The sequence below is a fragment of the Schistocerca cancellata genome, chromosome 4 (genome assembly GCF_023864275.1).
Source record: "Schistocerca cancellata isolate TAMUIC-IGC-003103 chromosome 4, iqSchCanc2.1, whole genome shotgun sequence".
NCBI lineage: Eukaryota > Metazoa > Arthropoda > Insecta > Orthoptera > Acrididae > Schistocerca > Schistocerca cancellata.
The window spans coordinates 880,548,473-880,571,387 of record NC_064629.1 but is presented as its reverse complement, the minus strand read 5'-3'; the positions used below and the strand labels follow the sequence as shown (position 1 = coordinate 880,571,387).

The 22,915-nt window shown below is 43.2% G+C and overlaps 1 non-coding gene across 1 annotated transcript; it reads left to right on the top strand.

The window, feature by feature from the left end:
* Window positions 1–385: 385 nt before the first annotated feature.
* On the top strand, window positions 386–457 carry Trnap-agg (transfer RNA proline (anticodon AGG)). The gene has a single exon. It is a non-coding gene; the product is annotated as a tRNA-Pro (tRNA).
* Window positions 458–22,915: the final 22,458 nt, after the last annotated feature.

Genomic DNA, 22,915 nt, shown 5'->3' with positions numbered 1-22,915 from the left:
ACCCGAGGGAGGATTCGAACCTGCGACAGTAGCGGTCGCGCCGTTCCAGATTGTAGCGCCTAGAACCGCTCGGTCACTCCGGGTGGCTGTACAAGGCCGGGATTCGAACCCATGCCTCTTGCTCACTAGCACATGTGCTAAGCACTACACCACCCACTTTTAGTGGTTTTGCACACCTCCACTAAGTACCCTAGCATCATGCAGGATCCCCAGCTTCATTCGATGGTGAGGTGCTATTCCAATACACTTGGATTTCCCCCCCCCCCCCCCCCCTGCAGTGCTGTTCGAGTTTAGGGGAATACCAAGTGAGTTGAAGTGTGAATGGGAATTCGGAGAGATGAGGGAGGCGTGCAAGGGCAGCCCGTGCAGTGAGTAAAGCCACTGTGCCAACGTGGCGTAGTGGTTAGCGCGTCTGCCTAGGGAGCAGGAGATGTGGGTTCGAATCCTAGCTTTGGCACAAGTTATCATTCGTCGTTTCAGTGTGCATCTATGCACTATAGGTAACAACTTTGAACATGGCTGACGTTTGCAGCAGCCGTATACACAAATTTGAAAAATATGTAAATATCTGCCAACCGGTTGCATAGATTTTGTATATATCTTAACCAGGTTTCGTCACCTCTAAGGGTGACTTCATCAGAAGGTAAGGTGATTACCTGTGTTTAGGATCTTCTTTCTGATGCCTTTGTACTTTGAGACAGCCTTTGATACATGGGCGGGTAAGAAGCGTACAACTTTGAACATGGCTGACGTTTGCAGCAACCGTATACACAAATTTGAAAAGTATGTAAAAATCTGCCAACCGGTTGCATAGATTTTCTATATACCTTGACCAGGTTTCGTCACCTCTAAGGGTGACTTCATCACAAGGTAAGGTGATTACCTGTGTTTAGGATCTTCTTTCCGATGTCGTGGTACTTTGAGACAGCCTTTGATACATGGACGGGTAAGAAGCGTACAACTTTTAACATGGCTGACGTTCAAGTACAATGTTGTACGCTTCTTACCCGTCCATGTATCAAAGGCTGTCTCAAAGTACAAAGACATCAGAAAGAAGATCCTAAACACAGGTAATCACCCTACCTTCTGATGAAGTCACCCTTAGAGGTGACGAAACCCGATCAAGGTATATAGAAAATCTATGCAACCGGTTGGCAGATTTTTACATATTTTTCACTATAGGTAAGTTATAATTGAGCTCAAATTTCTGTACTTCTTCTTGTATAAGATATTGTCTCGTGAAAGCAGATGAGTGTTTCTGAAACTACCTGAATAGTACAATAAAAGAACCTTCTGACGTAGACTACCGTGATTTGCCAATACAGATAAAGGTGTGTGTGTGGGGGGGGGGGGGGGGTCTCCGAAGTGGCGGGCAGAAAATGAAGTCTGTTTCCTAGCCCTGTGCAGCTTCTTAAAGCGAACTTTCTATCGTCACTGCAGTGACACCGTTCCTCTTTTATTAACCTGTAAGTGTAATGCCCCCAGCTCATCACAGGACCTTAGCCGGCCGCGGTGGCCGTGGGGTTCTAGGCGCTTCAGTCCGGAACCGGGAGACTGCTACGGTCGCAGGTTCGAATCCTGCCTCGGGCATGGATGTGTGTGATGTCCTTAGGTTGGTTAGGTTTAAATAGTTCTAAGTTCTAAGGGACTGATGACCTAAGGTGTTAAGTCCCATAGTGCTGAGAGCCATTTTAAACAGGACTTACTTCCAGAAGAATCATTAACAATAAGGCCACATTCTTAAAGAGGAAACGACAAACCATTTGTAGCACTCGACTGTGCTTGTTTCTATACATAAGAGCGTAGAGGAATAGCGACATGGGGAGGGAATCTGGTGAAGCTGTCCCCCGTAAACGTTCGCCGCGAACTGCGCAGGCGCGAGTTTGAGTCATTCGTCGATACCAGAGGCTGCGCGGGAGTGTGCGCTCCGCCCCACACTCACAACCTACATTCGCATTTCTTACGGTAGGCGCTGCGTGGGCACGCTACATCGAGGTTGAGGCCTTCAGGCACGTGACTTGTGCTCCTCATCTGCTTTTAAGTTAACACAGCATTTCCGAATAAATATCTCGCTGCCGTGTGAAAGCTGTAACTGCATTACGAACATTATGTAATAATCCTTATTTCGGTTTTTTCCTCTGTTGTTGCTGTCGTTTTTACAACGGTTCACAAATTGGAACTGCGTTACCTGAAGTATGTAATAACCAACTTTAGCTTTTTTACCTCTGTGATCTTACGGTCTGCAGTCAGAAGACCGGTCTGATGCAGCTCTCCACGCTAGTCTACCCTTTTACAGTCTCTTCATCTCTGTGTAACTACTGCAATCTACTGTAGATCCATTTGAATCTGCTTACTGTATTCGAAACTTCATCTCCTTCTACAACTTTCATTCCCGTACTTTCCTCCACTACGGAAATGACGATTCCTTGATGCCTTGTGTAAGCTGTTGTCGTCATCCTTGGATTTATTGTTAATTAACATGCAAATTCTTCTCTCGAGCATTTTCGTGAACTGGTCGCAGAGAGTACAGGCTATAGGCATCCACAAAGTAAGTCCGCAACGTGAACAATCATACAAGCTCTGTGGAGGTTAGGATACAATTGCCAAAGCATCATAGGAGCTGAAACAATTACATCATTGTGCTTATGAAGAAATACTGATGTCGAATTGCACATCTATTCAGGGCGCACATGATATTTAATGGTAGCGTAAAGAGGACAGTAAATATTATAATTATGTTCACATGTGGATGCAGAGTGCCAGTGATTTAATCTTCTTCTGTGATATATTAGTCTTAAGACTGGAAACTCCCCTCTTTCTTCTACCCTGTACCACTTCCTTAGTCTTTGTCCATCTTAATGTCATCCAGAAGCTAACCTTACCTCTCTTCCGTGCAATCTTTCCCTCAACGACTCTTCGTTGCAGTCAGTTTTTTCGCCACATCTTTCCCCGTCAATATATTTATCTCATTCTTATCGTTTCCACTCCTATTCTTTCATCTCCCGCTCTCAGAAATGCTTCTCCATTCCTTATTTTGTTAGTTCATTTCACTTGCCCATGATTCACCGCGATATAATACACTCCAGAGTTCCTTTCGTGAAACCGAATTGATAATCTCCCATGTTTTCCTCAATTGTTCTCAGAGTAGAAGTCTACACACAGCCTTTGTAATTTGGTATATGAAACTAATTGTCGTGTAATCTTTACGTTCTTTGGTAATTCTTAGGCCAATGGACTAGGGATAAGCGGAATGAGGTAATACTGTTTTAAACAGTCTGGCTTAGTATTCGGGAGGATAGTGGTTCCAATTTCCATCTTGCCATCTTGATTTAGGATTTCTATCATTTCCCTAAATTGCTACAAGCAAATGCCAGTATGGTTCCTACTATAAGACCAGGGTCAACTACCTGCCCTATCTTTGTCAAATTAGACCTGTTAGTCCGTAAATGTTTGTATATATGAAGTATTTTATTTTTGTTGTTGTTAAATTGTAATATCATGAGACGTCCAGTATCATTATAAAAGTGATCCACGGATGAATATACTACTACTACTACTACTAATACTAATACTAGAACGGTTTTCACAAAATCATGCCAAAGGCCCTCGACATATATTCTCTTACCTTTATCAGAATTCTTTTAGCTGTCAACAAGGGTTTCACCTTCTCTATAGCTCGTTTACCAATAGACATAGTTACAGTTAGTTCCTACACAGCTTAAAACACTTGATAGTAACCCCACTTGCGGCGGTTCTCTTATTTCACGGCCTGAAATTTTCGATTTAACTTATAAAATTCAAACTTCCAGTTTTAGAGCGCTCACTTCAAGTTAAACATCGATTCCAATAATTTGACTCGGGTGAATCTTCGGAAAAAGAGACCTAAAATAAATGTCCTCGATAATGAGCAACAGATCCGGTACACATAAAGGCAATGAGATTATTCTTACAGCAAAGGCAAGCGCACTCAAGTACTTTACGAGATCCTAGATGCGATAATTTTTAAAAAGCTTGTCATTAGTCATAAGTGCTAAAAATTCAAATGATTAACTACAGTGATCATTTTGTGATAGCAAAATTTCGCTTTTACAATCGTAATTTAAGAAACTATGTGCACTATATTTTGTTATAGCTTAACCATCTTGCCACAACTATACGACCCCGCACAATGCTACAAACAATCATTAAAGGTATGTACCATCTGATGATGAGTCGCTAGACGACTTGAAACCGATCAAGGTATAATAAATACTGAAGCATCACGAAAGACGACTGGTTGCAGTTATTTATGAAAGCCTGTAAACATACGTTTTCTGTGAATCACACACTGGTGTTACCCATTACAATATTGGATAAATCGTAAGTATTTAATTCTACTTCTTTCAAAATGGGACTTTTGTCATCACCAAATGTAAAAACTTGTCATCTCTCATATTTAGTGACAGATCATTAATATATATAAAGAAAACAATGGACCCAGATCGGATCCCTATGGCATTCTTTTGCAGTATGCAAATCTTTTCTCTCTTTGTTTTCGTCTTCTATTTCTTATCTTCTAGATAGGAAAGGAACCATTGTTGAGCTTACCCTCTTATTCCACAGAGGATGAACTTACGTAAAAATTGAGAATAGTCCACACAAACAAACGTTTTTGTAAAATGAAAAAGTTATCTCGTGCCTGTAACGTGACTCATACATAAGAATGGATCGCGTCTCCTGCTGAAACTCCTTTTCTGAAGCAGTGCTCCTAGTCTGACGCGAAGTTACATGTACTGAAATGTACCGCTAAACTTTCTCTAGAGCTTCGAAGACACTTTCTCCCCCTTTCTCTCGTTTCATAAAGTGTGTACCGGTCATATTAAACAGGGAGGTCCATTGATCGTGAACGGGCCAAATATCTCACGAAAAAAGCGTCAAACGAAAAAACTGCAAGGAACGAAACTTGTCTAGCTTGAAGAGGGAAACCAGATGACGCTATGGTTGGCCCACTGTATGGCGCTCCCATAGGTCAAACGGATATCAACTGCGTTTTTTTAAATAGGAACCCCCATTTTTATTACATATTCGTGTAGTACGTAAAGAAATATGAATGTTTTAGTTGGACCACTTTTTTCGCTTTGTGGTAGATGGCGCTGTACTAGTCACAAACATATGGCTCACAATTTTAGACGAACAGTTGGTAACAGGTAGGTTTTTTAAATTAAAATACAGAACGTAGGTACGTTTGAATATTTTATTTCGGTTCTTCCAATGTGATACGTGTACCTTTGTGAACTTACCGTTTCAGAGAACGCATGCTGTTAGAGCGTGATTACCTGTAAATACCACATTAATGCGATAAATGCTCAAAATGATGTCCGTCAAACTCAATACATTTGGCAATACGTGTAACGACATTCCTCTCGAGAGCGAGTAGTTAGCCTTCCGTAATGTTCGCACATGCATTGACAATGCGCTGACGCATGTTGTCAGGCATTGTCGGTGGATCACGATATCAAATATCCTTCAAGTTTCCCCACAGAAAGAAATCCGTGGACGTCAGATCCGGTGAACGTGCGGGCCATGCTTCGACGGCCAATCCGTCTGTCATGAAATATACTATTCAATACCGCTTCAAACGCACGCGAGCTATGTGCCGGACATCCATCATGTTGGAAGTACATCGCCATTCTGTCAAGCAGTGAAACATCTTGTAGTAACATAGGTAGAACATTACGCAGGAAATCAGCATACATTGCACCAGTTAGATTGCTATCGATAAAATGGACGCCAATTATCCTTCCTCCCATAATGCCGCGCCATACATTAACCCGCCAAGGTCGCTGATGTTCCACTTGTCGCAGCCATCGTGGATTTTCCGTTGCCCAATAGTGCATAATATGCCGGTTTACGTTACCGCTGGTGGTGAATGACGCTTCGTCGCTAAATAGAACGCGTGCAAAAAATCTGTCATCGTCCCGTAATTTCTCTTGCGCCCAGTGGCAGAACTGTACACGACGTTCAAAGTCGTCGCCAAGCAAATTACTGGTGCATAGAAATATGGTACGGGTGCAATCAATGTTGATGTAGTATTCTCAACACCGACGTTTTTGAGATTCCCGATTCTCGCGCAATTTGTCTGCTGCTGATGTGCGGATTAGCCACGACAGCAGCTAAAACACCTATTGGGCATCATCATTTGTTGCAGGTCGTGGTTGATGTTTCACATGTGGCTCAACATTTCCTGAATCCTTAAATAACGTAACTATCCAGCGAACGGTCCAGACACTCGGATGATGTCCAGGATACCGAGCAGCATACATAGCACACGCCCGTTGAGCATTTTGATCGCAATAGCCATACATCAACACGATATCGATCTTTTCCGCAATTGGTAAACGATCCATTTTAACACGGGTAATGTATCACGAAGCAAATACCGTCCGCACTGGCAGAATGTTACGTGATACCACGTACTTATACGTTTGTGACTATTACAGCGCCATGTATCACAAAGCGAAAAAAGTAATTCAACTAAAACATTCATATTTCTTTGCGTACTACACGAATATGTAATAAAATGAGGGTTCCTATTTAAAAAAAAAACGAAGTTGATATCCATTTGACCTACGGGAGCGCCATCTAGTGGGCGAACCATAGCGCCATCTGGTTTCCCCCTTCAAGGTAGACGAGTTTCGTTCTTTGCAGTTTTTTCGTTTGATGCTTATTTCGTGAGATATTTGGCCCGGTCAGTATCAATGGACCACCCTGTACACACCGTACGTGCGCCTTTTTATTTCCCATTTTTAAGTAGTAGCGCTATGTTGTTGCGATGAAAAAGTTTCCTGAGTGATGGAAGAGGGGCAGCAGGTAGAGAAGATCCGTTTATTAATATTTGTACAAAATTTGATTCGTTTCACCAGACACGAGACACCACGCAGCGCCACGTACTATGGGAAACAGTGATAGGGCTAACCAACGGGGGGCAAGTGAAGGCACGAATCGATTATAAAGGAACCAAACGGTGCTACACAACCCGCCTGCCGATGTTTTCTGCAGAATGAGGAACAATGTATGAATGTACCAAAGTCAGTATCCATTCCTGACTCACGTAGTACTTTTAGCTGCAGCAGGCCAGAATAATTAAATTTGAACTTGATATTGTTCGACTTACATGAAGGATAGTTAAATATCAAGAGGCGCAGTGAATGTAAATATGTTTTTCGGAATATATGCTGAAGTTGTTTTATTCAAGTAATTCGTACACTCAGATGACAATCGTGGTATAGCGACATGCACGTATAAAGATGGCGGTAGTATCGCGTGCACAAGGTATAAAAGAGCAGTGCATTGGCGAAGCTGTCTTTTGTACTCAGGTGATTCATATGGAAAGGTTTCCGACGTGATTACGGCCACACAACGAGAATTAACAGACTTTGAACGCGGAATGGTATTGGAGCTAAACATGTGGGATGTTCCATTTCGGAAATCGTTAGCGAATTCAGTATTCTGAGATCCATAGTGTAAAGAGCGTGCTGAGAATACCAAATTTCAGGCATTAACTCTCACCACGGACAACGCTGTAGCCGACGGCCTTCATTTACCGAGCCGTTCGCGTGGAGTTGTCGGTGCCAACAGACAAGCAACACTGGGCGAAATAATCAAATGGCTCTGAGCACTATGGGACTTAACATCTGAGGTCATCACTCCCCTAAAACTTAGAACTACTTAAACCTAACTAACGTAAGGACATCACACACATCCATGCCCGAGGCAGGATTCGAACCGTAGCGGTTCCAGACTGTAGCGCCTAGAACCGCTCGGCCACGATATTAGGAGTTATCCCATGACTTTTGTCACCTCACTGTAGTTCTCTTGGTATACTCGGAAGGTAAGGTGAAAATGTGATCATTATTTTACTAATTGACAGTGCAGTGCCACTTTTGCTTTCTTGCAATGAATATTTCCCGTGTAGTGTGAGGTAATTATCCTTTGTTTGTGGTGGATCAAAAAAATGGTTCAAGTGGCTCTAAGCACTATGGGACTTAACATCTGAGGTCATTAGTCCCCTATAACTTAGAACTACTTAAACCTAACTAACCTAAGGACATCATACACATCCATGCCCGAGATAGGATTCGAACTTGCGGCCATAGCAGCAGCGCAGTTCCGGACTGAAGCGCCTAGAACCGCTCGGTCACAGAAGTCGGCTGTGGTGGATCATTCCACTGAATTGTTACACGCCTGCAACCGCGAAAATTTTATTAATATAGGTCGTACGTGAGCATAGGCAGTCAGATGCAAATTTAGGACTCCAGTCTAACTTTCATTATGTGCACAACATTTGCGGACAACCGTTTGCGTTAACAAAGAAGGATTGTCAGACCCATTTTCTGTGCCAGTTGACGCCCTCGTGTACGCCGACGTTCAACTGTCTCGAAATACTAACTCTGTCATCCCTGTGCACATACTCCGTCACAGGCTCATTCAAAAGGAACAGCAATTTTCACTCAGATAACATTATACACAAAGTTTACAATTTGATAAAACTCTCACAAACATAATAAAAAATGGTTCAAATGGCTTTGAGCACTATGGGACTTAACTGCTAGGGTCATCAGTCCCCTAGAACTTAGAACTACTTAAACCTAACTAACCTAAGGACATCACACACATCCATGCCCGAGGCAGTAGACTGAAATGAACTGTATTTGGGATCTTAAGGAATTCATAAGATTAGACTGCGTCATCAGTGACAACGTCCGAAAATAACTGCGCAAATTTCCCGTAAAATATAAAAAGGAAGATAATAGGGTACGATGGAATTAATAATAGCATGGAACACCGACATTTATTAATGACAGCTCATTAGAACTGAGCGGAAGAAACAAGACCAGGGATCGATAATGCGAAAAGGAAAATAGCGACTAATTTATGTTTATGGTTTATTTAACGTTGCATCCATTTTCTGCTGTATTATTGACATCACGCAGAAGGAGGTGGCGCGCAGTAATTCCACTGAGGCGCCGCGGCGCCTGCTGCAGCATCACTGCGGTGCCGGTTGCGGCAGACGTCGATAGCTATTTGCTCCAAGGCGTACCGAGGAACTTAGCACACGTGGTCGGGCTTAACACACGCCGATTCTTGACAATTATTGTTCATAATTTTCCAAATTAACACAGCCTTATTCAGTTCAAGTTTGTGGCCCAAAAGACACACATTTCAACTAGTTTCCTCGCCTCGTAAGCAAGTTAGTTAATTATATGTTTCACACTGAGCTACTGCTGTCTGAAATTATTCTTCTTCTTGATAGCAGATTATAAAGAAAATATGTACACTACCGGCCATTAAAATTGCTATACCAAGAAGAAATGAGATGATAAACGGGTATTCATTGGACAAATATATTATACTAGAACTGACATGTGATTACATTTCCACGCAATTTGGCTGCATAGATCCTGAGAAATCGGTACCCAGAACAACCACCTCTGGCCGTAATAACGGCCTTGATACGCCTGGGCATTGAGTCAAACAGAACTTGGATGGCGTGTGCAGGTACAGCTCCCCATGCAGCTTCAACACGATACCACAGTTCATCAAGAGTAGTGACTGGCGTATTGTGACGAGCCAGTTGCTCGGCCACCATTGACCAGACGTTTCCAGTTGGTGAGAGATCTGGTGAATGTGCTGGCCAGGGCAGCAGTCGAACATTTTCTGTATCCAGAAAAGCCCGTACAGGACCTGCAACATGGGGTCGTGCGTTATCCTGCTGAAATGTAGGGTTTCGCAGGGATAGAATAAAGGGTAGAGCCACGGGTCGTAACACATCTGAAATGTAACGTCCACTGTTCAAAGTGCCGTCAATGCGAACAAGAGGTGACCGAGACTTGTAAGCAATGGCACCCCATACCATCGTGCCGGGTGATACGCCAGTATGGCGATGACGAGTACACGCTTTCAATGTGCGTTCACCGCGATGTCGCCAAACACGGATGCGACCATCATGATGCTGTAAACAGAACCTGGATTCATCCGAAAAAATGACGTTTTGCCATTCGTGCACCCAGGTTCGTTGTTGAGTACACCATCGCAAGCGCTCCTGTCTGTGATGCAGCGTCAAGGGTAACCGCAGCCATGGTCTCCGAGCTGATAGTCCATGCTGCTGCAAACGTCGTCGAACTGTTCGTGCAGATGGTTGTTGTCTTGCAAACGTCCCCATCTGTTGACTCAGGGATCGAGACGTGGCTGCACGATCCGTTACAGCCATGCGGATAAGATGCCTGTCATCTCGACTGCTAGTGATACGAGGCCGTTGGGATCCAGCACGGCGTTCCGTATTACCCCCCTGAACCCACCGATTCCATATTCTGCTAACAGTCATTGGATCTCGACCAACGCGAGCAGCAGTGTCGCGATACGATAAACCGCAATCGCTATAGGCTACAATCTGACCTTTATCAAAGTCGGAAACGTGATGGTACGCATTTCTCCTCCTTACACGAGGCATCACAACAACGTTTCACCAGGCAACGCCGGTCAACTGCTGTTTGTGTATGAGAAATCGGTTGGAAACTTTCCTCATGTCAACACGTTGTAGGTGTCGCCACCGGTGCTAACCTTGCGTGAATGATCTGAAAAGCTAACCGTTTGCATATCACAGCATCTTCTTGCTGTCGGTTAAATTTTGCGTCTGTAGCACGTCATCTTCGTGGTGTACCAATTTTAATTGCCAGTAGTGTATATAAAGTGCGAAGATCTTGCAATACGCTTAGAGTCCGTGAGTCAAGTACGTTGTCTTCATGTATTCAATTCGATATTCGAGGAGCAGCTGTGAATTGCCGTCCTGGGAAAGTTTACATACATCCAGAACCCACTTAGGTGCCAACATGGGCGATGTAAAAAATTTGTCCGAGGTAAGATTACAAATTAACGTTTTTCATATAACTGATTTCTTGAGATTGAGAGTGTATCATGTCCCAAGAACTAACTTTGAGAAGCAGTACATAAAACTTATTGTAAGTAGGGTATCAGTGGGCAATCTGGTGCAAACTGCTGACATCACAATCAGCATTACTGGAATCGCACTGTGTTTTGTGGAATTCCCTTCTGCTCCCTTATTTCCTGGAATTCCCTCTCCCTCCCCCACCCCTATGGCCAGTGGTATTACGTGTGTCTATCAATGTCGGGTGTCTGCCAGTCACTGTGGGGAAGCAGAGCGCTGAGGTCTCAGCCAGTGGTGTGCTAGTTCAGTCCCTCATCCCTAAAATAATTTTAAGTTTTATAATTCGATTTTGGGAGTGTCATTATTCGATCCCTCTGCATGAACCTTGGATCTTGCCATTGGTGGGGTGGCTTGTGTGCCTCACAGATAGCCATACTGCAGGTACAACCACAGTGGAGCGTTATCTTTTGAGAGGCCAGACAAACGTGTGGATTCTGAAGAGGGGGAGCAGCCTTTTCAGTAGCTGCAGAGGCAATAGTCTGGATGAGTAACTGATCTGTCCTTGTAACACCAAACAAAACAGCCTTGCTGTACTGATACTGCAAATTGCTGAAACCAAGGGCAAACTACAGCCGTGATTTTTCCCGAGGACATACAGCTCTGCTATATGATGATGGCGTCCTCTTGGGTAAAATATTCTGGAGGTAAAACAGTCCCCCATTCGGACCTCTGGGCGGGGACTACTCAGGACGGTGTTGTCATCAGGAGAAACAAAACTGGCATTCCACAGACTGAAGCGTGGAATGTTAGATCCCTTAATCGGGCAAATAGGTTAGAAATTTAGAAAGGGGAATGGATAGGTTTGGATATAGTGGGAATTAGTGAAGTTTGGTGGCAGGAGGAACAGGACTTCTAGTCATGTGGATACTGGTTTATAAATGAAAAATCAAATAGGGTTTAATAATGAATACAAAAAAAGGAATGCGGTTAAGCTGAACAGTATAGTGAACGCATTATTGTAGCCAAGATAGACACGAAACCCATGCCTACCACAGTTGTACAAGTTTATATGCCAACCAGCTCTGCAGATGATGGAAGACTGAAGAAATGTATGATGCAATAAAAGAAGTTATTCAGATGGTTGAAGGAGACGAAAGATTAATCTTGATGGGGGACCGGAATTCGATAGTAGGAAAAGAAAAGGAAGGAAAAATAGTAGGTGAATATGGACTGGGGGAAATGAATGAAAGAGGAAGCCAGCTGGTAGAATTTTGCACAGAGCATAATTCAATAATCGCTAACATTTGGTTTAAGAATCATAGAGAAGGTTGTATACGTGGAAGAGACCTGGAGACACCGGAAGGTTTCAGATTGATTACATAATGGTTAGCCAGAGATTCAGGAACCAGATTTTTAAATTGTATGACATTTCCAGGGCAGATGTGGACTCTGACCACAATTTATTGGCTATGAAGTGTAGATTAAGATTGAAGAAACTGGAAAAAAGTAGGAAATTAAGGAGATGGGTCCTGGATAAGTTGAAGGAATCAATGGTTGTTGAGAGCCTCGGAGGGAGCACTATGCAACAATTGACTAGAGCAGGGGAAAGGAATACAGTAGAAGACAAGTGGGTAGCTTTAAGAGACGAAATAGTGATGGTAGCAGAGGACCAATAAATAGGTAACAAACAAGGCATAGTATGAATCGTTGGATAACATAAGAGATATTGAATTTAACTAATGAAGAGAGAAAATTTAAAAATGCAGCAAATCAAGCAGGCGAAAGGGAATACAAACGTTCAAAAAATGAAACTGACAGGAAGTACAACATCGCTAAGGAGGAATGGCTAGAGGACAAATGTAAGGATTTAGAAATGGTTCAAATGGCTCTGAGCACTATGGGACTCAACATCGTAGGTCATAAGTCCCCTAGAACTTAGAACTACTTAAACCTAACTAACCTAAGGGCATCACACACACCCATGCCCGAGGCAGGATTCGAACCTGCGACCGTAGCAGTCCCGCGATTCCGGACTTCAGCGCCAGAACCGCTAGACCACCGCGGCCGGCAAGGATTTAGAAGCATGTTTCACTAGGAGTAAGACCGATGCTGCCTACAGGAAAGTTAAAGAGGCCTTTGGGGAAAAGAGAAGCGGCTGTATGAATATCAAGAGATCAGTTGGCAAACCAGACCTAAGCGAAGGAGAGAAAGCTGAAAGCTGGAAGGAGTGAATAGAGGGTCTATACAAGGGAGATGTACTTGAAAGCAATATTATGAAACAGGATGTGGCAGTAGATGAAGATGAGATGAGAGATATGATACTACGGGAAGAATTTGACAAAGCTCTGAAAGATTTAATTCGAAATGAGACCGTGGGAGTAGCCATCAGAACTACTGTGGCTTTGGGAGAGCCAGCCATGACAAAACTCTGCCATCTGGTGTGCAAGATGTATGAGACAGGGGAAATACCCTCAGACTTAAGGAAGAATGTAGTAATTCCCATCCCAAAGAGACTAGGTGCTGAAAGATACGAAAATTACCGAAGAATCAGTTTAATATGTCATGGTTGCAAAATACTAATACGAATTCCTTTCAAAAGAATGAAAAAACTTATAGAAGCAGACCTCGGGGAAGATCAGTTTAGATTGCGGAGGAATGTAGGAACACGTGAGGTAATATTGATCCTACGACTTCTCCTAGAAGATAGGTTTACAGCATTTGTGGACTTGGAGAAAGCTTTTGACAATGTTGACAGGAACACTCTCTTTGAAATTCTGAAGGTAGCAGGGTTAAAATACAGGGAGCGAAATGGTATTTACAACTTCTACAGAAACTAGACGGCAATTATTAGAGTCGAGGGACATGAAAGGGAAGCAGCGGTTGGGAAGGGAGTGAGACAAGATTGTACCCTATCACCGATGTTATTCGATATGTACATCGAACAAGCAGTAAAGGAAACCGAAGAAAAATTTGGAGGAGAAATAAAAACTTTGAGGTTTGCCGATGACATTGTAATTCCGCCAGAGCCAGCAAAGGTCTTGGAAGAGCAGTTGAACGGAATAGACAGTGTCTTCAAAGGAGGATATAAGATGAACATCAACAAAAGCAAAACGAGGATAATGGAATGTAGTCGAATTAAATCAGGAGCTGCTGAGGGAATTAGATTAGGAAACGAGACACTTAAAGTAGTAGATGAGTTTTGCTGTTTGGGCAGCAAAATAACTGATGTTGGCCGAAGTAGAGAGGATATAAAATGGCCAACTGTAGCTGACAAAGCTTCGTAGATATACTCTAAAGCAACGAGATTATCCATGGCAGCCTACTGCCATATTCCAATACAAGCCTCTTTGTATACTGTAAAATTCCAACCATTTATTATGTGAACTGATGTACACAACTCATCCGGAAAGTGTACTCTTTTCATAGCCAAAACATAGAAGTGCAGAATCGTTAGCACAAGTGCCTATGCGTGCACGTGCCATGCAGAAGTCGGCACCACGAAATACCGCTTTCGATATGCATTTGCGCTCTCACGCTGTGAGCAGTGTGCTGGCAGCTGCATTGTCATCATTATTCTAAATATTTTCTGCTACATACAAGGTGGGGATGGAGTAGTGAAGGCAGCAGAGGATCAAGTAGGTAAAAAGACCAGGGCTCTTAGAAATCCTTGGGTAACAGAAGAAATATTGAATTTAATTGATGAAAGGAGAAAATTTAAAAATGCAGTTAATGAAGCAGGCAAAAAGGAATACAAACGTCTCAAAAATGAGATCGAAAGGAAGTGCAAAATGGCTAAGCAGGGATGGCTAGAGGACAGATGTAAGGATGTAGAGGCTTATCTCACGAGGGGTAAGATAGATACTGCCTACAGGAAAATTAAAGAGACCTTTGGAGATAAGAGAACCACTTGCATGAACATCAAGAGCTCAGATGGAAACCCAGTTCTAAGCAAAGAAGGGAAAGCAGAAAGGTGGAAGGAGTATATAGAGGGTCTATACAAGGGCGATGTACTTGAGGACAATATTATGGAAATGGAAGAGGATGTAGATGAAGATGAAATGGGAGATACGATACTGCGTGAAGAGTTAGACAGAGCACTGAAAGACCTGAGTCGAAACAAGGCCCCCGGAGTAGACAACATTCCATTGGAACTACTGACGGCCTTGGGAGAGCCAGTCCTGACAAAACTCTACCATCTGGTGAGCAAGATGCATGAAACAGGCGAAATACCCTCAGACTTCAAGAAGAATATAATAATTCCAATCCCAAAGAAAGCAGGTGTTGACAGATGTGAAAATTACCGAACAATCAGTTTAATAAGCCACAGCTGCAAAATACTAACGCGAATTCTTTACAGACGAATGGAAAAACTAGTAGAAGCCGACCTCGGGGAAGATCAGTTTGGATTCCGTAGAAATACTGGAACACGTGAGGCAATACTGACCTTAAGACTTATCTTAGAAGAAAGATTAAGGAAAGGCAAACCTACGTTTCTAGTATTTGTAGACTTAGAGAAAGCTTTTGACAATGTTGACTGGAATACTCTCTTTCAAATTCTAAAGGTGGCAGGGGTAAAATACAGGGAGCGAAAGGCTATTTACAATTTGTACAGAAACCAGATGGCAGTTATAAGAGTCGAGGGACATGAAAGGGAAGCAGTGGTTGGGAAGGGAGTGAGACAGGGTTGTAGCCTCTCCCCGATGTTATTCAATCTGTATATTGAGCAAGCAGTAAAGGAAACAAAAGAAAAATTTGGAGTAGGTATTAAAATCCATGGAGAAGAAATAAAAACCTTGAGGTTTGCCGATGACATTGTAATTCTGTCAGAGACAGCCAAGGACTTGGAAGAGCAGTTGAACGGAATGGACAGTGTCTTGAAAGGAGGATATAAGATGAACATCAACAAAAGCAAAACGAGGATAATGGAATGTAGTCGAATTAAGTCGGGTGATGCTGAGGGAATTAGATTAGGAAATGAGACACTTAAAGTAGTAAAGGAGTTTTGCTATTTGGGGAGCAAAATAACTGATGATGGTCGAAGTAGAGAGGATATAAAATGTAGATTGGCAATGGCAAGGAAAGCGTTTCTGAAGAAGAGAAATTTGTTAACATCGAGTATAGATTTAAGTGTCAGGAAGTCATTTCTGAAAGTATTTATATGGAGTGTAGCCATGTATGGAAGTGAAACAAGGACGGTAAATAGTTTGGACAAGAAGAGAATAGAAGCTTTCGAAATGTGGTGCTACAGAAGAATGCTGAAGATTAGATGGGTAGATCACATAACTAATGAGGAAGTATTGAATAGGATTGGGGAGAAGAGAAGTTTGTGGCACAACTTGACCAGAAGAAGGGATCGGTTGGTAGGACATGTTCTGAGGCATCAAGGGATCACCAATTTAATATTGGAGGGCAACGTGGAGGGTAAAAATCGTAGGGGGAGACCAAGAGATGAATACACTAAGCAGATTCAGAAGGATGTAGGTTGCAGTAGGTACTGGGAGATGAAGAAGCTTGCACAGGATAGAGTAGCATGGAGAGCTGCATCAAACCAGTCTCAGGACTGAAGACCACAACAACAACAACAACAACAAGGTGGGGCAAATGAAAGTGGCCCGGGCAAACGGATACGATTGGACGTGAATATATGCATATAACCACACCCTGTGTCGCACACACCATGTGTACGCCCGCCACCTGATCCACACCGGTTCAGAGCGCAGTGAGAACTGTGTCCGTGTGAGTGGCGCATTGCAGAGGGGATGATAATACTCACTGTGTTCTGTGTTATTAACATCATGCGAGAAAGTACAAATGGATGTCGTCATTGTTAGGTGTCATAGAGTGATACTTTTGTAAGAATCAGTAGGTATAAAGCTGAATTTAAGATATACAATTTTGTCATATGATGACATGATGGAGACCGTGGCTGTTGTTTGAAGACAAATGTTGATGGTGTTAGGACAGCAACCAGCCACAAATTTACTTTCAGTTCCTTTATTCAAAGGGCACCGTTACCGGTTTCGAATCGTTGTGATTCATCCTCATACGGTTTACACGCTATCTTTATGACATGTTGTGTGTTTTTTACAGGTTAATTTTCGTGAAACGTCGGTTTGGAGTGTTTGTTTCCATAACATTCGTCCAACAGATGTAAATGCATTCCCACTGCATTCTTATTCTTTTGTTGCACACGTAAATTGTTCTCACTAAACACTTTCGATTTGTCACTGGGAAGATTTCTACCACGCACCGCATGTTTTGATACATACAATGGAAACAAACACTCCAAACCGACGTTTCCCGAAAATTAATCTGTAAAAAACACACAACATGGCATAAAGAAAGCGTGTAAACCGTATGAGGATGAATCACTATTCTAAACTGGTAACGGTGCCCTTTGAATAAAGGAACTGAAAGTAAATTTGTGGCTGGTTGCTGTCCTAACACCATCAACATTTGTCTTGAATTTAAGATATCTGAAGTCAGCAGTGCATGTGTGTGTGTGTGTGTGTGTGTGTGTGTGTGTGTGTGTGTGTGTGTGTGTCTGTTTTAGAGTGTGTAATGGTTGGCTTCAGCAAATTTTCCGTCATTTTGCAGAATTTTCTATGTCATAAAGGTATTTTACGTTAATATCTACCTCCATTTCCAGAATATGTCATTATGACATTAATTTACACATACCCTGCAATGTTCACCGAATGTCTGATTCATAAACTACGTAGCCTCACGAAAATACACTATAAATCTACATTAACGGATTTTAAGACATATTTAGAAACTCTCTATGGGTTGTTGCTGCCTTGTGGTAATCATACAAACCTACCACGTCAGTCGTCAGGACAGAGTTAAAGAAGCAAAGACAATATTCGGAGGAATACACCATACCAGATTAAAACAGTAAGACTTACACTGGAAGATGAAAGTACCACATGTCAAGCATTCGTTTTTTTAGCCATTTTACTGGGGTGGGTTCCTTTCTATATAGCCGACTGATACCAGACTGGGAAACGGTTTATTTGCAGTGATGCACTGAGACCTAGGGCTGGCAACAGCACCACCTTTTCCAATGGTTTTTGCTATTCTATGTAAAATCATTTTATTCGTAATCAGGCGTTTTGTTAGACGTTGTTAAATCAGAGTTTAGTAGTCGTACAAGAGGGTGGAGGGTACTTGGTAATATTACGAACCCCCTATTTGATGCAATGTACTGCATAGACGTAGACAAATCCTTATGACTCACATCGTGATCGATTTATTCTTTTTCTTAAGTGGCACTGGCGTAGACGAGGGTTTGTCGGAGCTCTTGTTGCTCTAATGGCGCATGAGAAACAGGAAATGAGGCTCCTCAGTAAATCTCAGCGTCCAGCGCTTGAAACTTGGCGGTTGCCTCTAAGACACCCTAATAGTGATGAAGCAGCACACACATCTAGTGTAACTAGACTAGAAGTTTATAATTGTATTGCAATGACAGTGAAATTTAGATAGCATGACAAGAAGATCATGCTCCAGAAGTGTGATAACATATTTGTAGACTTGAGATTGCATTAATGGGAATGTATTAGCTATAAAAATAGCTGACAGAATGTGCATCTGGTTTAGATATACCCACGATGGCCTGGTAGTAGTATACAGGGAATGTAGACCAGAAATAGCACACTTTGTCTAAGTGGTTTACTGCGCTGGAATGTTACATGTACAGAACATGCTAGAAATTCAAAGCAGAAACTTTTTCTTCGTTGCACAGAGTAACACTACATTCATTGGCGCACTTTGCAATGCTAGTGAGACAGGCGTAGGGGTACGTCTTCATCACCGTATGCCTTCTTTCGAAATGTCTCCTCTGGAAAACCGGCAGTCTAAACTAGCCATAGCTGGATTAGGGCTACCGACAGTTTACAAATTGTCTCATGTTATAGCAAGATCATACAAAAATACAGTTCCGTAATGGATGTAAGGACATTTAAATTCTTCTAGCTAAGGAATATTGTAGTGTAGGTGCCACCTCCTCCATTTCATGACACTCCTGCACTGCATTCGATAATCTAGTACATTCTGTTTACGCTCTAATCCAGCAGCTTCTGTATCGTCGATGATCTGTATCTGCACCACCGTTCAAAATCTAACTTGCTTACAACTCGACGACATCGACAGATTTCGACTGTCAAAAAGCAATCAGTACAGATGCAAACATTTTTAAAAGATCGGATGAGACAATAGTTTCGCGCTGACATTTATCTATATATGCCGCAAATAATATTACGTACAATTAGTAACATCTCACTCCAAAATAGTCACTCAGAAAGCTGGTGCCATCGATTCTCCCTCGTCTGCTCGGAATCTCATTTGCTTATACGCTGTTCCGAGTGCTCTGTATTTGTGCGGTTGCACAGCATGTCACATGAGACATTTACTGATAACCGATCTTTTGAAAGCATAGCGCCAGCAGCTGGTGTGATAATTTAAAAACACAACTGTCTGGATACTGCATGGAGCACTAGCACAGTTTTATAGCGCTATAAGAAGCCACATAAAAACAGTAAATATGTATAGAAATACATACAATTACACTATGTTGGGTTACGTGGTGTCTGAAAAGTGTTGTTAGTGAAACACAGCCAGTTTATACAAATCTGCATCTGCTTGTTGATATGTCTCTGCATCCCAAAGATTAGCTGGAATCGCAAATAACAAAGTGGTGCCGTCTCTCAGGAATATTTAAAAGACAGCGAGTGGAGGATACAGTAGCCCACCATCGTATTCTAGGGTGAAAGCTACAGTCTGAAGCAACTTCCCAACATGATTTCCTGCGACATTAACGTAATTATTGTAGCTTTGTTAGAGCTGCTGTACACCCCCTCATCATAGAACTCTGATGCCAGTGACGTTAAACATGATTCGATGACGTTTTTTAAAGCTCCTCTTCATTTGCTAGAAGTCGCGCAGATTGCCATATTTTTACATTAATAAACATGGCATTTGTGTCTGCACACCATATCTGGGCTGTACAAAGGATGATCAAGCACCTCTTATCTGAAACTTGTCAAGAGTTTCCGAAATTTTTTCGACAATATGTGGACCACACCACAACTCAAAATTCCACGCTGTTTTGTTTGATTTTTGTACCTCGGCCAATAAACTGAACCAGTAGAGCACCTTTCCTCTCCAAAGAGATAGTGCGCATAAGCTTATTCGAGGTAAATTTCTGGCGAAGTTTCACTCCATAGACTGCTGATTTATTTTTCGAGGTTCACACTGTAGCAGTCACCCCACGGGTCAGGATTTTTTGTGGGCATGGTGGCTGATCGGGTGAGGAGATGAAGCCGCTGGTGTAGGAAGCTGAGCTCGGCAGCTGGTTTAGTGGCTGTCAACGCCCTACGGCGTCAGCGAAACAGTATTATCTGGAATCATGTTTGTTACCGGTGATTTTACAGTACAAGATGTCTTCACCGGCGCTGCAGAAGGTGCGTTGGTTCTCACACTAGCGTTTGACAAAGAATGCAGACACAGCGCTGTATCGTTCAGTGCTTTTAGCGGCAGCCGACGGCAGACGGTGGGCGCGAGGCGAGGTCCTTCGTCGACTTGGCGCATTCATCTATCTCATTTCAGGGTCAGACGGATTGCAGCGTCGACATCACAATCAAATTCGTTATTGTCATGTGCACGGTGATCCTTCTGTGTCTTCATCTACATCTACATCTACATACATACTCCGCAGTCCACCATACGGTGCGTGGCGGAGGGTACCTCGTACCACAACTAGCATCTTCTCTCCCTGTTCCATACCCAAACAGAACGAGGGAAAAATGACTGCCTATATGCCTCTGTACGAGCCCTAATCTCTCTTATCTTATCTTTGTAGTCTTTCCGCGAAATGTAAGTTGCCGGCAGTAAAATTGTACTGCAGTCAGCCTCAGATGCTGGTTCTCTTAATTTCCTCAGTAGCGATTCACGAAAAGAACGCCTCCTTTCCTCCAGACTCTCCCACCCGAGTTCCTGAAGCATTTCCGTAGCACTCGCGTGATGATCAAACCTACCAGTAACAAATCTAGCAGCTCGCATCTGAATTGCTTCTATGTCCTCCCACAATCCGACCTGATAGGGATCCCAAACGCTCGAGCAGTACTCAAGAATAGGTCGTATTAGCGTTTTATAAGCGGTCTCCTTTACAGATGAACCACATCTTCCCAAAATTCTACCAATGAACTGAAGACGACTATCCGCCTTCCCCACAACTGCCATTACATGCTTGTCCCACTTCATATCGCTCTGCAGTGTTACGCCCACATACTGTATTTAGTCGACGTGACTGTGTCAAGCGCTACACTACTAATGGAGTATTCAGACATTACAGGATTCTTTTTCCTATTCATCTGCATTAATTTACATTTATCTATATTTAGAGTTAGCTGCCATTCTTTACACCAATCACAAATCCTGTCCAACCATCTTGTGTCCTCCTACAGTCACTCAAGGACGCCACCTACCCGTACATCACAGCATCATCAGCAAACAGCCGCACATTGCTATCCACCCTATCCATAATATCATTTATGTAGATGGAAAACAACAGCGGCCCTACCACACTTCCCTGGGGCACTCCAGGTGATACCCTCACCTCCGATGAACACTCACCATCGAGGACAACGTACTGGGTTCTATTACTTAAGAAGTCTTCGAGCCACACACATACTTGGGAACCAATCCCATATGCTCGTACCTTAGTTAGGAGTCTGCAGTGGGGCACCGAGTCAAACGCTTTCCGGAAGTCAAGGAATATGGCATCCGTCTGATACCCTTCATCCATGGTTCGCAAGATATCATGTGAAAAAAGGGCGAGTTGAGTTTCGCAGGAGCGATGCTTTCTAAAGCCGTGCTGATGCATGGACAGCAACTTCTCTGTCTCAAGGAAATTCATTATATTCGAACTGAGAATATGTTCGAGAATCCTGCAACAAACCGATGTTAAGGATATTGGTCTGTAATTTTGAGGATCTGTCCTTCTACCCTTCTTATATACAGGCGTCACCTGCGCTTTTTTCCAGTCGCTCGGGACTTTACGTTGGGCAAGAGATTCGCGATAAATGCAAGCTAAGTAAGGAGCCAATGCAGTAGAGGACTCTCTGTAAAACCGAATTGGAATCCCATGAGGACCTGACGATTTATTTATTTTCAACCCATTCAGCTGCTTCACAACCCCAGGGACGTCTATCACTATGTCCTCCATACGGGAATCTGTACGAGACTCAAACGGCGGTATGTTTGTACGATCCTCCTGCGTGAAAGAATTCTCAAATGCTAAATTTAAAATTTCAGCTTTCCTTTTGCTGTCTTCCGTTGCCAGGCCAGACTGATCAGTGAGTGACCGGATGGAAGCCTTCGACCCGCTTATCGATTTTACGTAAGACCAGAGTTTCCTTGGGTTTTCGGCAAGATATTTTGCTAAGGTATGACGGTGGTAGTGGTTGAATGCTTCGCGCATCGCTCTTTTTACAGCAGTACGAATCTCTACTAACTTTTGCCTGTCCTCATTCTCCCGATCTTTCTTGTACCGCGAGTGCAACTGCCTTTGCTTTCTGAGCATTCTCCGAATTGCGCTGTTAAACCACAGTGGGTCTTTTCCGTCCGTAACCCACTTTTTCGGTACATACTTGTCCAATGCGTGATTTACAATGCGTTCCCCCAGATTCACGTATCCCGAGGACAGCGCGGCCACAGCAGCTGCCAGAGGGTGTCATCACGACACTGCGGGACGACCACATGGATTACAGAGCCTTCGTCTCTTCCGGCTCCTCTCGTCCTACCGATGGAGCTGGACCCGCCCACGCCGCAGCAGCCGACGCTTTCTATACCCTGGTATGGGCCTCAAGAGGTGGACGCGTACCCTTCTGGGCATTTTCTGGGGGGACGTTTCCACCAGGGCGATGGCCGGATGGCGGGGTATGACTGGATTCTGACGTCCCCAGCGGCCACAGCTTGCGGTCTATCAGAGCG